The 16,459-nt window shown below is 35.3% G+C and overlaps 1 protein-coding gene across 8 annotated transcripts in view; it reads left to right on the top strand.

The window, feature by feature from the left end:
- The window catches only part of AKAP6 (A-kinase anchoring protein 6), a 504,258-nt gene that overhangs the window by 347,310 nt on the left and 140,489 nt on the right, over positions 1-16,459 (top strand). The window lies entirely within an intron of this gene.

The raw sequence follows: 16,459 nt of genomic DNA, 5'->3' as shown, positions 1-16,459 counted from the left end.
AATTTAGAAAGAGTTGTTTTAAAAGCAGACATTTTAGAAATATATTGATTTAAGATGGTTTTGGATTAAAAGCTACAACAAAATGTCTCATTCTTGAGTAAGATTTGGTTTCCATTAGTTACCTTACAGGTTATGGTTTTCTTAAAAATTACTGTTCGCCTATGTAGAAATTAGTTTTTTAGCACTATTTCATAAATAATAGTGGTGATCATTTTTAGAACTGCCTTTTTGAGAAGCATATATGAGTGTATTCCCTTTTAGTCAAGTGCCTTAAGCAAGAAGGATTGGGCCTTCCTTTCCTGTTTATTACACTTCCCACACTGTCATTAACAGGTCTGATGTTTAGCAAAAACGGTTTCCAATTGCCTGGATGTGCTTTGACAGAACTGACAGTAGAAACTGTATCTTAACTTACTCGAATCAGTGCTGTAGGAAAGTACCCAGGCATGCTGAAGACAGCTTTTATGAAGTACATTTTGTCAGTGTAAACACTATGAAATCCAACACATTTGGAAGAGCATACTCTGTATTTGTTAGAATGAATGAATCACTAATGGATTAAAGAGCACAGCCAAGTAAACCTAGACTAGTCATAAGCATATGTGGCCTAATATTCAAATGCAGGAAATCCAATTAAGCTCCAGCTCTCCTTAGTTTTTCATTCATGAGACAGTAGCTCTACCGAAAAAGCAAATAACTAAAAAGTTTCTTTTACCAAAAAAAAGGCATTGCATTTTTAAAATATAAGTTTGAAGTTAGTCTTCCACAGATAGCCAATTTAATTATGCTAAAAATGACATTTTTAATTAAACACCAAGGTAAGCATAAATGGATTTCAAAATAATTAATCAAACATCAAAAAATTGAAACCTTTTTCTGCTTGAGCAGCAGAAATGAAAGAACCAGTCTTCAGGTCTCATAGAGATTCAATCTAATTTAATTCTCTGTCTTCTCTAAATAAACATTCCTAAAACCTTTTTTTCATCTGGGGGAATAAGGATGAGAGGGGTAATCAATATTTCTAGCATTTTAATTAAAACCGTTAGTGGAATAAATCCATTTAATTATCAGTTAATGAAATACAAGGTCATTTACCTGACAGGAACTTTGAGGGTGGATTACTAGCTGGAATAAAGCAGAAGAACCCAATGTCACAGCCATTTAACTTCTGTCAAATTTAAGGTTAAAATCCTTTTAGACTGTTTAACCTATTCTCTACCATTTTTCTATTATGTATGCCAATTGGCAGGAGAAATGCATGTTAAGACTTACTTTACATTTAATTGTGCTGCAAACTTTTTATTAAATTTCTACAAATACCTTTATATTTCTAAGGCACGAACTGAGAGGCTACAGCAAATTCCAGTATAATTTCATTTTTATTTTTTGTGCTTATCACTTATAATGTTAAAGAGACATTTTTTTTTCTTACTGAAAGTCTTATGGGTTATTTCTTTTTTTATATAAATATGAATTAAGTAAATATAAGTTTTGGTAGTCTGCAAATTTAGGCTGCAAATACAGAACAAACATGCAATAGTAAACTAATCACTTTAAATAATTGATGGTTAATTTTATATAACCCCTTTTGAAGTGGCCTATATTTTATAAGAATAACATAAGAAAGTAGGAATGGATTGGTCCCCAAGCTAGGTTTGCAAACTGGTTTGGTAAATGGTTCAAAGTCAGTTTAACAAATGAAAAGGCAGAAAATGTGTTGTGAAGTTCCTTGTCTTCGATGGAAACACAGGATTTCTGTAATCAGCGCACATAGCTTACATTTTGTATAGAATATTTTTAAAAACAGAGCCTAAGAAGGGCTCTTGTTCTTTCTTTCTTTACCATAGATGTGATTATTCAGGGTTTGGAATTTTATAGATTTTGAGTTTGCCACAAAGCCATAAATTTCAGAGCTAAAAAAGCTAAAAAAGTAACTTGTTATTGGGGTCTCATTCTTCTTTTCTAAAATGAAGTTCTCTAAATGTTAAAGTCATGTGCAATACATACAAGTACAGTTGTGTGTTGGTATCTGTGGAGTTTAGATCCAGTACTCTGCAGATAGCAAAATCTGCAAATGCTCAAGTTCCTTATATAAAATGGTTTGCGTAAAACCTATGCACATCTTCTTGTATACTTTAAATCACCTCTAGATTATTTCTACTACCTAGTACAATGCAAATGATATGTAAATAGTTGTATACTGTATTGTTTAGGGAATAATGACAAGAAAAAAAGTCTGTACATGTTCAGTACAGACACACCCTTGTAGGTTTAAATAGAAGTACATGTCAGCAGCAACGTAACATTTTTTTCCCAAATATTTTTGATCCGTGAAACCCATGGTTGTGGAGGGCCAACTGCTGTGCAGTTTCTTCTGCAGTATTTCGTCCTGAGGGACCTTAGCTTTGTACTGTGTAAGTACCCTCAATATACCTTGCAGTAGTTTGCCTTTTAAAGATATACTGGTGTTCCATTTTAACTTCTAAATGCTAAGAACAATTAATTTATAAAATCCCATGTCACCTAAAAAAGGAAAATAGATCAGTTACCAGCTCAAATGTGTTTTAATCAGACCAGGGTCCCCATGAAGATGCAATAATAGTAAAAGCAGCACTATTAGCCCTGGTTAGCACTCACACAGACTGTGCATAGATTTTTAATACTGTGAGAAAAATAACAAAACTGTTAGGAAGACTGATTTAGGCTGGATAGTTCCAAGAGCTCTCTTTTCTCTATCTTATATCACTTAATCCTTGTTACTTGCCAAAGAGGATTGTAAAATTTGTTTGTTCTAAGCCATAAGGCAAGACATGTAAAGAAAAAACAGAGATACTTTCGATATCTGATTATTTCAACTTTGATTGGAATACTGCATAGAAACAACTAGGGATGGTCCTATGAGGACACAGAAGGCCTTGACATTTATATAGGTTATTTGATGCTCTTCATATTTACCAGTCTTAGGAATTTACCCAGTAGCCTCACTTTGTCCTTTAACATATTTTAATGGCTCCCACCCTGGGCGCCCAGTGTGCCCACTTGTAAATCTATGCAGTGTCTGCCCTGTCCATTCCTCCACATTACCAATCACTTTCTGTTTTTTAAGCAAGGTGCCCGTTCTTATTGTGTGTATCATAGCAGCCAAGGGTCATGGGATTAACAGATTCATTATCCTTTCTTAATTGAATATCTCTTTGTCCTCACGGTGGTAGCCTGGTATTTGCTTGTTGCAGAAAGTCTAGTCAGTGCTGGTGGGGTCAGTAGAGGTTCCGTGTATGGTGGAAGACCTGCTTTCAATAGAGATTATTAAAAGCACTGTAACTTCCTTTTGTTCCCCTACATCTTAGATTTGCTTTCTTATTGAGTATTCTTTTTCCTTCCACCCCTTGACTGTCTTCAAAGTCCATTCTAGATCTTCTCTCTCTATGCATACTTTCTTAAGAGCCTTATTTAGGATCATTTCAACCACTACCATAAGCAGTGGTGCTCAGATCTACATTTTCAGTTCAATCTCTGCCCACTTTGCCTCCCACAGTTCTACCTTCAATATGTTGTTGATATATAAATCTTTCTATAATAACTAAATATATCTTTTTCTCCTTTTCCTATCATTATCCTGCTAGTACATGCCAGGTTTCTCAGCTACAGACACCAGAAGTCATTTTCCCTTTTCTTCTCTCTTTTGTTTCCCAAATGGGAACCATTGGCCACCAAGTCCTCCCGAATCTTTCTTGTCAAGGCCTCTTGGAATCATACTTTTCTATTTCCCCAGGTGTTGTGGTAGCGTAGGCCTTAATCTAATATGTCTAGATTACTTCACCAGCCCTTTACCTGATTGTCTTTTCTTCTCTTAGATACCCAGAATATCATAGAACCAGATTATTTTAAGAATTTTTTTGGCCTTCTGATTGTTAAAAAACCCATTTTTTTTTTTCTAAAAGGAAATTCCATGAATTTTTAATCATCCTCTATTGGACAATATCCAAGTTAGTTTGCCTTTTCTTTAAAGATACTTCCAGCTATCGCACCAAATTAATTTTTCATTTCCTGTGAAGAAAACTGCTCTCCACTCAAGCTATCTCTCTACTGTTCTCCTCTGAGCTTGTTCCTCTTTCTTCTCAGTTGAAATTTTTCTCCTTATTCTTCTTTCCGTATATACATCTCTCAATTTTTAAAACCAATGCTGATTTATTTCCAAGCAACTTTGGGTACCCTAACATTTAAAGTGCAGAAGAGTTGCTCCATTAATTGGTACGTGTTTGGCTTAAATTTAGGTATTCTACCATTGAATGTTAGTTACCACGTTTGGCTGTTTTTACCTCTTTTCCTTTTATTAGTCTTTAAATAAGGTTTGTGTATCAATTAACTTATCTATAAAATGAGAATGATATTTATTTTGATGAACAAAATGAAATTTTTAAGTATTAACAGGTTTGTATTTGTTCATTTACTTTCTCTGGTCTCTGTTAGCAAAATGAGAGCAAACAAAAGATTACCTCATTTTTGTTTATGGTCATGAGTTGATACATTCAACAGAAAACCATAGTGATTGATTTCTATCATTTCAAATTCATGAAGGTTGAATGAGTGGCAATTTCCAGGTATTCTGTCTATTAAAAACCTGTGCAGACTCATAGTAGCAAATCAGAAGACCCATGTCTTGGGCCATTTGGGTTCTTCTGCCATGTACACAAGTCTAATTTGAAACCATTGTACCTTAAAGTCTTACTAATTGCTCAAACTTAAAGTCATTATTTCAGATCATTATTAAAAATCAGACTTTGCCCTATAAAATGCTCATAATTTTTAGCAGCTATCTATCTGCTGTGTAATTTCCTCTTTCAAAAAATGTCATGCTCAATTTAATACTGGTATGTCACTTGTAAGTGGCAGGGGCTTTTGTAAGGCCATTACAAACTCTAGCTAGACTCTGAAGCCTGTAACCCTGACATTCCAAGCCTGTTTTCCTGACACAGTCCCACATATTTTTCATACCCTAAAAGCTACCTAGAGGATGTTCTGTCATGAAATGAAATGGCATTGATTAAAATGAGAATTTTCTCCTCTATGAGAAACTGAATTGAGAAGAACCCAATCATGACAAAACAATTAAATAAATAATAATAATAATAAACCCACACAATTCTATGTGCTTATTAGTTAAAAGTGTGATATACCACACTGATAGTCTTTTAAGTAGCTATCGTGTGTACAATTAGAAATATTATTAAGCAAGTATTTTTACACAATACATAAAGGATACAAAAGGGTCATATTCTGATTTCCATAAATTCAAAAAATAATATATGTAGGATTTGCAACCTCAATCTTGTTTAAAACCTAACTTTTGGTTGTAAAATATTTTGAAGAGGAATATGCAAACTGGGGAGTTGAATTCAGAAAAACTTATCCATAGGGATACTGTATCAGTGGGTAAAATTGATTATCAAAATAGAAATAACTATCAAGAAAAGCATGAATATGCAGCAGATTAAGAAACAGACTGGCATGGATTACTATCTGATCAGAAAAATGAGTTTTATTTGAATAATTAATTAAAATTAAGATATAAATGCCCCTTTTGTAATAAAATGTTTTATGAATTGGTAAACATAGAAATCACTGTTTTACCATAAAGCTTACTATTTAATGTTCAATTAAGAACAGAATTCAAGTTTCAGTTTATTTCATGTATTATAAAACACCTATAGTTCTTTTTAATTTTTAGAAGATCTAAAAGTATTGCACTGATTCTGCCATGTTTTGCCACAGATCACATACTCTTTATCTGAACAATGTTGGATTCAGTCTCTTAGGAGAGAGAATGGAAGAGAGGGAGAAAAAGAGAGAGAGAGAGCACAGGGGAGAGTGTGCTGGGGTTTTAGTTGGGGGAGATATTTTATTATCGCTTCTTTTCTCATCAGTTACTTTCTACCTTGATTATACTATTTAATTCAATAGATAACTCTTATTCATTCAAATATATAGTTCTTTAGTTTTGAGAGGAGGGGGAAGTGATAGGAAAGAAGAAGAAAGAGAGGGGGAGGGGAAAAAGGAAAACAGGCAGGAAAAATAAATATTGTTGCCTAAAGCAATTTTCAATCATATAGAAATGTGTGGGGGATAAATACAAGGTAACATAGTTTTAAAAGCCAGGACAATGCTGCTAAGTTACTCTATGCCATGTGGATCCATGTGGATGTGTGTACTTCAAAAGTAGATGCCCCCCATTTTGTATTTTTACTCTTTTTTGTTTATCTTTAAGTTATTTCTAGATAATATTGGTGTTTCTTGGTTACTTTCGAAGGATGGTAAGTAGAGTTACACTTTGATGATTGTATGCCATGTATATCTGATCTGCATACCTTTTACCTAATGAGATACTATAGACTGCAACTGAGGGGAAGCAGAATATGCCACCTCAAAATATGCTAATTTGTCATGTGGATTGTTTTGAGCTGAAGGCAATTTAGACTCAGCAGACTCAGGAAAAGTGTTTCGCCTCTCCCTTAACTGTCAAAAAGACTTAGATAGGGGTCTATATCAGAAAGAAAGCTGTTATTACCAGAGACTTATCTGTATGGCGTGGCAAACATTTGTTTATCAAACATCTGTTCTTCTCATCTTCCTATGAATCATCTTCTTCCCCTTTGAAGCCCCAGACCCCCCACCCCCTTCTCCTTAGCTCAGGGTGGCATATGTATAAGCTTTAGCTGGCCGACTGCCTTTTGAGTCTCCTCTTTGTGGGGCTCCCATACACACATAATTAAATTTGATTTTCTCCTGCTAATCTGTCTTATGTGAACGTAATTATTACACCAGCCAAAGAACCTAGAAGGGAAGAAGGGGAAAATTTTTCTCCCCAACAAAACAAAAGTCTCATTATTACTTTAAATTAGGAGTAGATAGTAAAGTGCTTTTACATTTTTGTGCAGTTTTCCATAATAGTGACTATTATTCTAAAACTCTTTTTTTCAGAGATTGAATATTATAAAAAAATCGAAGTCGCCTCTAGCTGTACCAGCCTATGATTCTGCTAATTGAGGTTCTTTTACCTCAATTCTTATCTAGTCACTAGCATTCAATTCTCTTTCTACCTTGGTGACATCTCTAAACTATATGAATTTGTTATCTGGTTCTCAGCTGGATTGTAGGTGAAAGATATTAACTGTAACTCAAACTAATAACTAAATACTATAGCATGTTTGAACAATTTATCATTGGATTTTTAAGTGAATCTTTTATTTATTTATTTAGTTAGTTAGTTAGTTAGTTAGTTGATTTTAAGCTATTCTATTTTTCAGGTATTATTGAGGTATGATTAACATAGAACATTGTATAAGTTTAAGGTGATATACATATGTATTGTAAGATGATTACCAAAATAAAGTCAGTTAACATCGATCACCTGATCTACATAGTTATACTTTTTTTTTTTTTGGTGTCGAGAACTTTTTAGACTGACTCCTTTAGCAACTTTCAAACATACAATACAGTATTGTTAATTATAGTCATCCTGCCATACGATACATCACCAGGAATTATCTTACAATTGGAAGTTTGTATCCTTTGAGCACCTCATTCAAACCTCCTGACAACTCTCCCCAACCTTTATAAAATCTCTTAAAATGTGGATATCAAATTTTCAAGTAACTTTGATTTGTGACACAAGTTTCTAAATGATTTGGGATATTTCTTGACAATAAAGAGCCCATGATTTAGTTAGGAAGATATGACATAAACACCTGAGCAGATAGATCGCTACCAGTGCAAGACAGTCAGTGATACATAGTGGAAAAATAGAGGAGTAAGAGTTGGAATTGGGGAGATGAAAAGGTGTTTGTGTTGGCCCGTAGAGGACTTTTTGGTTTTATCTAAGTAAGAGGACAGGTTAGAGAAGGTGTTTCATGCAAGAGAAATGTTACCTGCAAAGACTCAGGGGTAGAAAGTGCTTTTACTTAGAATCCGATGATGAATAGACAAATGGCCTGGGGAAGAAGGTTGTGTGAGAAGTAATGGGAGATAAGATTGAAAAAGGAGATTGGGGTCAGACTGGGGAAAACATTTTTGACAGCATAACCTTTTTGTCTAGATAGGTGAGTTGGACCATATTTTCTCAGATTTATGGTGATCATGTCAAGTAGAATAGAATCACAAATCTAAAGAAAGTCAATGTATGTTAAATCTATCTCTCTTAAGATAAATCTGTCTGCTTCTCTCAAGATAAAACTCTCTTTTAGTGTTATCAGTTAAAATCTAAGGAGTTGGTTGACATGAAACATGATAAAGATTGGTAAAGAAAAAGTAATAAAGGTAGAGTGCTTTAGCAGGGGAGTAAACTTTGTTTTTTGTTTGCTTTTTTTTTGTTTTTTTTGTTTGTTTGTTTGTTTTTAAAAGGTGTTTGAAAACTCCAAACTCCAAAATGTATTTATGAAGCTATATTTACAGCAGAGATGACTGTAAACATATATTCAAAGTGAACACAAATTGTTCTGTTTTTATGTGTTTTATCTGCCCATAAAATTTTGTTAATTGTCAAAAGTGACTCTATTTAAATAAATCTTTCTCCCCCAAAACTTATGTTTTCCTTTTCATTAATCTATACAAAAGTTAAGAGATTAATTGTGGAACATTTTGCTTATTTTCAAGACTCTTTCCTATCATGAAATAGGGTACTGTGGTTTCTGTCTTTCAGAGGTTATCCAGATTTACTCTGAGTAAGCATCACCCAGGAGTGCTGGCTAAAACTGCCCATCCCCAGAAACTAAGGTTTATTTGATCCTAACCGGGCCTTGGAATCTGCATTTTAGTGAATCCCCAGGCTGATTTTGAATCTGGTGGTCTGAAACATTACTCTAGTGTGAAGGGGAATAAATCAATTTAGTGGAGAACAAACTTTTACTCTTAGGCATTTGTCTTAAATATTTATATTCAGTTTAACAAATGGCTCAGTGCTTGATACTATGGGTCGGCTTTTGCATCCCCGAAGGACTTCCATAAGGAAGGTCCTTGGAACTTAAAACCAGGAGGGACACTTGTGAGGGTTTCTCACACATTTTTAAATCAGGATTCTGTGCTTTTGTCTGTCTCTCTTGCCTGTACCTTTCCTGAATGAAAACCCAAGTGAATTTACTTGGCAGAGCATGGGTAATACTGATATGTGGCAACCCTATGTAAGGAATTTTGTCATAATATAATCTCCAGAATAGAGGAAGAATTTGATAAACGGTTCTCAAACTCACTAAAACAGAATCAAGAGGCGCCCTTGAACCCGTTTCCAAGGCACCATCCTTGGCACTGATCCAGAGGGAATGCCTGGCTCCTACCTGGTCTCGTGGGAGCCCAGGCCCTGATTTGCCACAGGAGCAAGGACCAAGGAATTCACTGTAACAGCTTTGCAAGCCCAAGAAACATTTATTTTCCATTGTTTTTTTCAGCTGAAAAGGAGTTCAGAGAGTGAAGGGTAAAGAAATTGACTCATGCCAACCCTGTGGTAGACTGTAGTAAAGTGGCCAATGGATGGTGGGAACAGAAGAGAAGCCCGACTCTTTCTGAAGTCACTGGGAGCAAGCAGTTTCAAAGATAGTAACTGCTTCAAATAACAATTGAGCCTACAAATCTATGAGTGCAGCCTACGGGCTCTTTTTCTCTCACTGCACCAACATTTACCACGATGGCTGTGATTTCTGGTATTTTCAGTTTCCAATTTGAATGTAAACTCATGAGAGACACTTTTTGTTCTGGTCACTTGGATTTCTCTGTGTTTAAAATACTGCCTTACACATACTAGGGGATCAGTTGGGACTCAGTTGTTTTAATTTCGTGCAATATTATGAATGTTGTTTTTAATGCTTAGTCAGGATATAATTACTTTTTCTGTAAACGTGTGTTTTAAAAGGTTTGTAGTGATTTTTACTATAATTTTAGCATGCCTTGGGACAAAAGAATACAATGACGTGCTGAATGGGTACCATTTATTCCATATAACAATGAAGCTGTATTCATTAAAATTATAAAAAAAAAAAAAAACAGGTAATGTACAAATATTAGTAGTACTTGAAAATTGGCACATCTAATTGATCATAGTAAGGAAAAAACATGAAAATCTATTTTGTATTTAACAAAAATGCATCCTTAATAGTTCATTGTTGGTGGTGCAGCACATGGTAAGCATTAAATGGAATTGCAACTCATGCTTTCTTTGGTCCTTGGGAAGGATAAGAAAGTTAGGAGGTAGATATACTGATAATGTTAACTCTGTTGTAGTCATTTGTTTATTACATATAAGGAAAGGGACAGTCTATGGGGATTTTTTTTTCCAGTCAGAGTCTTCTGTCCTTCAAACGATCAGTGAAAAATTATAATGTAATTCATGTTTAAAATGTGGAGGCCATTGGTTCTATATTTTCTAAAGAACAGTCTCTTTCATTTAATAGGGTTTTCACTCATATAGTATATATCTCCGAGGTTAAAATTTAAATTTGATGTACACTTCAAAAGTGATCACTGTTTTGTAATTTACAACCTTGGAGAAAAACAACATAGTAGTCATAACTTTTCAGTTTTTTGTGATGCATGAAGATCAGATTTTTTAATGTTGGTTAATGCTTTGCTAATTAAAGTGTGCATGTTAATTAAAGCAGAGGCTAATGTTAATTACCTATATTAATGGAATCTCATGTAGCACCTGCCTGAAGCAATGGGTTCAATTTTCAAAATATCTCAATTAAGGCTGAAACTTTTGATTTGCATCTAGTAGGGTTTCAATTAACTGCATTGAAAACTTAAATAACACTCTTAGGGGGGCAAAATATCAGTGATTATATGAAGTACGGTTGAGTTTGGTAGATTCATTTATAGTCTCTCTCTCTCTCTCTCTCTCTCTTTTTTTTTTTTTTTTGGCCTAACTGTATTAATTTCTTGTCTACTGTTCATCCATTAAGACCCAGTGAAAACACCACCTCTTCCATGAAGTATTTTCCAGTTTCTAATGTACTGTCAGTATCCATTTGTTGCTCTTACTTCTTTTATGTCTTTCTTCCTTGTATTATAATTACTTGTTACAGTCAGTGTCTCTGGCAGAATAGAAGCTCCTTAAAGGTCTTGTCTTCATCCCTTAAAAGGACCAGCACACCTGATAAAAAATGCTAGCATGTTTTGTAAGTTGAAGATGCTCTTTAAGTGTTTGCAAAACAACTAAATACATTTATTGACTAAAGTGGAAACATGTGAACGTCACATTTTTAGCACATAACGATTACACTGTTGCTACATTTATGACCGCTCCAAGTAAAACATGAAGTTACTGTTTGGGATCTTATAGCTTTGTCAAATAAAATATTGATATTTTGTTAATTTCAGTTAAATATGAGCTGGAATGGGGGAGAGGCTACTTGTTCAAGAGAAAATAGTCTGTGTTATAAGACCAGAGGACATGTGTTTGTGCTGGTGGGGATAATGTTAAAATCCTCTTTCAGTCCCGGGTTTATAATTTGAACATGCTACATACATATCTGGCTTGTGACCATAAATACAAACACTTTAAATGAGCTATTCATTTAAGAGAGCCAGAGAAAGATTGTTTTATCTTGGAAGATAACACATGTGGTGAGCCCAAATTTTAAAATAATGACTGAAAAATATAAATAAATGACTGGAGACAAGTACCTTGTAATTAGTATGCATATCAATTCTCCTGAATTACTGTTTTGTTTGCTGAAATCCCAATAATAACGATTCTTATTGGGTCTTTGGAAAGGATTATGAGCTAATGGTGTAAACTTTTTGACATCTAGTATAATCATGGTTTCAGAAAAATAGTTTTCATTACTCAATATAATTGAAGGGAGCAGTAATCTCTACAGTAAGCATACACAAAGAGATCACGCACTAATTTATAGCCCCTGGAAATCAGCACTAGTTATCACTGTTCCTTGGCAGACTAACTCTAGCTAACTGTTGATCAGATAGAAGGCCAGAATTTGTCTTCATTCAGCTGTAGAGAATATCATTAAGCATAACATTTTCATGTGTAAAGTGTAACTGGCAAGGTAACACAAAAGGCACACAACTGCTTACTGTCCTGATGTGCTGATAAAAAAAAAAATTAAGGAAAAAAGGAATAGTATTGACTGGGCAAGAAGATGTCAGCTGTCATCCTGATGGGAAGACATATGATTGCTAGGAATGGGACATGAATGTGTCCATTGATGAAGAGTGATACAGGTTTAGATGTGATTGGGAGAGCTCACATACAACATGTTGCAACTGGCTCATTGCTGGTTAGTTAATAGGTGGGGCAATTCTAACAACTAGTTGGGAAAATGTGACAAATATGCAGATCAGACTTCCCCAGGATGAGGCAATGGGCCAGGTCTTTACAACTCAGAGAGCAAACTCACCACAGCATCCATTCCCCATTGTGGCACCATTAAGGTGGCAGATGGCAGAGCATTAGCAGAAAGACATTCGGAACAGCTGGAAAACATCTGGTAGGAAGTGACAACCTAATGAGTGTTCTGGGCTTTTTCTAATTGTCAGGGAATCACTCAAAAAATCTGGAAAGAAACTTTGATGTTTTGGTGCTAAGAGGAAGGAATTGGCTGGAGCACTACATTTTAGATCAGGGAGTAGCAGGAATTCTGAAAATAAGTGACTTTTGAGCCTGGGGGAAATTTTGGAAAAAAAGATTATAGAAAATTAATTTGCTTTTCCTGCGGTGCTAAATTAGAACACACTTTTTAAAGGTTTCTGTGAAACTTACATGGACCTGGAATCCACTTTAGGAAGATATTTGATTCATCACCAAATTATGAATAATATTTAAAATATAGGATTTTGAGGGTAAATGGAAAAGTTAGGTGCTCATATAGAATATGGAAACTCTAATTAAACTGGAGTGAGGAAGGTGGACTATTTAATGACTCAATTCACTATTTCTCTTTCTTAATTTACTATCTTTCTTAATTTACTATATCATGACTTTTCTGTAACCTAGATGAAGTAGTAAAACGTTTTTTGGCTATTTCTGTTCCTATATTTCTTTATTTTTTTTTCACTCCAGTCATTTGTCCTTGACCATATATGTTTCATTGCTTACTCTTCCACTTTCTAATAAAGATCACCTAACGTTTCATAACCTCTATGTCTTTCAAGACTCACCACAGAGAAAGTGATCGTTCATTTGGGAACTTATTATTTCCAACAGAACATGAACAGTGAGGACAACATTCCTTAGGGGGCTGATAGGTAGAATTTGGGGAGAGAAAGGCCACTGATGCCCGCGACGTGACTAGGGCAGATTATCTCCCAGGTTACCAGATAAATCCTTAGTTGCTCCATGAAGCCTCTGTTGGAATGTGCAAGCCTACATGTGTTGAGAAGGAAAGAGAAATTTGAGTAGGTGCCAGAGGATCTGTGAATTTTCTGGGTGCTATTCTGACCTGCTTAACATTGAGAGGATTAAACAAGACTGTTCAAAGTGTAACCTTTCAATAAATATTAGGTCTATCTTTCCTCGCCTGGCTTCTCCCTCAGCCATTAGACAGAATGTTTATTTTGCCCTTGGGCCCCAGGCTCAAACAAATAAAATGAAAAAAGGTAGCAGAACAATTTACTATAAGTGGGGTCTGACCTCCTTAGTTTGCAAATATGCAGAGTATAGTTGTCCTCTTTAGAAAAAGCAGGTGACTGTTAGCAGAGAGCCAGGTAGAAACCAACCGCAGAGGAAGAGGCAAGAAGTGGAGGATTAGGGAGTGAGGCGCCCAGAGATTTGAGAGGTAGAGGTGAGCAAGTATTGTAGAGTCAGGATGGTACATACCAGAGAGGCAGTTCAGAGGCACTGTGGCAAGCGAGGAATAGGTGATCAGAGGGGAGCTGAATTGGTATTTCCAGAAAGGAATAGCAGGGAGACAAAAGGAATGCAGACAAGTCAAGGCCTCAACATTTGCTGCAACCCCAGCCCTAAATTTCTGTTACCATAGGATCCCTATGAACTTTATGTATCAATACATCATGATAATGATAACAAAATATTACTGATTAATCAGCAATCATAATTGGCAAGAAAAAGAGCCTTGGAGGCTGCATTGCTCACCACATCCAGGACGTTAGAAGGGAGGACATGACAAGGTGGTTGAGTGGTGAGCTGTAGGGGGTTGAGGTAATCAGACTGCGCAGAAAAAGAGCACGTGGCAATGGAGCGCAGCCACTCAAGTTGCATAATCACTGCCGTTTCTGGAGGTAAAGGAGTAGAGAGTTTTGATTGAGTCCAGGAATCACAAAACAAGACACACTGAATCTTGCAGAAGCTGACTGATGTGGGTACCTTATGCAAGAGCTTAGCCACACTCCACCTGCTGTAATTGCCTTAGTGAGTGACTAGATAGGGTTTGGAAATCATGGCTGCAAGGTTGCTACCTAGAGAGGATGCCTGAATGTTTAGTAGAAGCACTGGACTTGGAGCCAAAAACTGCTATTTCTTCCTCTCATTAGCTGTGTGACTTTAGACAAACAAGTTAATTTGATCTCTGGCTTCTGCATTTGTTCTGTGGTGATAATAATACCTGATCTACCTGAGCACAGCACAAGGTTGTTATAATGATCAAATGAGAAAATGTATGTGAAATCACATAAGCCATAAAAATATAAATATAGTTTATTATCAATATTCTATCAGGAAGTGATTCCTGATCAAGAAGAACATTATTCTCAATGATGATTTAAGCATTTATCCAGGTACCAGTGAATAGTGAGCTGATCTATTCTGAGATAGTGAACCCAGAATTATCACATCCAATTAACCTGTTAATTTGCACAGTGGTTCAAGTAACAGGACAAAATCAACACTTGTTTCATAGGAGAATAGATTATTTGAGATGGAACTATAAAATATAAATATCTAATTATGTTAAATATAAAATCTTATAGTTCTTTTCAAATGTCCAATAAAATGATAGAGTTTCATTTTAGGTATAGATTCTGACTAAGAGCAAAATGTTTATCATTTTTTAAAGTACAATTCTCTCTTAGGGCTGGTTCTCAAGCTGCGAAGTAGTTTATTAAACATAGCAATGCATTTAATGCCAATATAAAATGACTTCTTCCTCATCATCATCTTTTTTTCTGACTCTTTCTGTCTCAGAACTCCACTCAAACTGAGGCCCCAGCAGCTTTTAAATACTAATTTGAAGAAAGAGGCGAATTGTCATGTGATATGTTTTATGTTCCAGATTTGTCTGATTGTTTCCTCATGATGTCTTGTAACTTGTTCCTCTAACCCCTATTTTCTATAAACTGGAAATTTGGCCAAGAGCCTTGCTTGGATACTGGTTAAACATTTTTAGCATGTGTACTTCATGTGGTATCTTATTGTGTCAAGTTTGTCCGCTATTTGTGATGCTAAAGTCATGACACCCAGTTACCTTCTTCATGGAGATGAGATTGCCCTTAAAATAGCAGGTAAACCATGGGGTGATTCTTTAACATCATGTGAATATTGAGTTCTCTATCAAAGGTTTACTTAATTCTTTTAGAATCCATTGATGATTTTTGCTGGAATGAATTCTTTCTCTAGTGGTTGTAAAATGGTGGTTTTCTAACTCTATTATTTCTTCTTTATTTTTAACTGGCTTTTTCTTTTCTATGAAACTTCCTCCTATCAACTTCAGATGAACTATAGTTCCATTTTAAAAAATAAAGTGAAATACCTAATTTTCACTCTTTACTTACCAATTTTTGGGGTAAGGAGTTAGTGTGATAATTACCTTCAGTAGTGACACTATTTTCCTTTCTTTCTTTCAAGTATAATTATAGATCATTATTTATTCAACGTGCTATAATCAATTGCAATAATTCTTCTTTTTGATGCTTAGACTGTCCCAAATTTGCCAAAAGGGAACCTCTTCATGATGGTTCCCGTGTACTTTTGAAACATCCCTATTAGTCAATGAATGCTTCTTTGCTTTCTGGCCCAAGACGTCTCAAGCTCACATTATGCTTTTCCTGCTGAAACTTTTAAAAGGATTTTTGAAGTGATATCTTCAGATCTTTTTATATAGAAACAAACTGTACCAGACCATCTCTTTGCTTCAGTCATTCATTTAGCAACTATTTATTGAGTGTTTACTATGTGTCAGGAACCTGTAATGTCAAAATAAACCTGGCTCATATCCTATTCTTGGGGAACTTAAAATCTAATAAGGCAGAAGAATCATGAATATCTGTAAGATGGAAAGAGATATATGTTTTATACACAGAAGGGCAGATCATGTGTCCAGGGAATTCAGGTGAGGTGGGAGATTACAGAGTCTGGAAGAACATGTGAGACAAGAAGTTGCAGAAATGGAGAAAAGCTTGGGAAGCAGAGATGGAAAGCTGTGTACCTGGGAGGACATGATGTGATCTGTGAGTATAAGTTGTGGTTTGCTATTTGTCAGAAAAAGAACTCACAGAGGGTAGA

This window comes from Rousettus aegyptiacus, unplaced genomic scaffold, assembly GCF_014176215.1.
Source record: "Rousettus aegyptiacus isolate mRouAeg1 unplaced genomic scaffold, mRouAeg1.p scaffold_m13_p_3, whole genome shotgun sequence".
NCBI classification, from domain to species: domain Eukaryota; kingdom Metazoa; phylum Chordata; class Mammalia; order Chiroptera; family Pteropodidae; genus Rousettus; species Rousettus aegyptiacus.
Note: the sequence above shows the minus strand (reverse complement) of the source record. Positions and strands in the feature narration are given on the sequence as shown.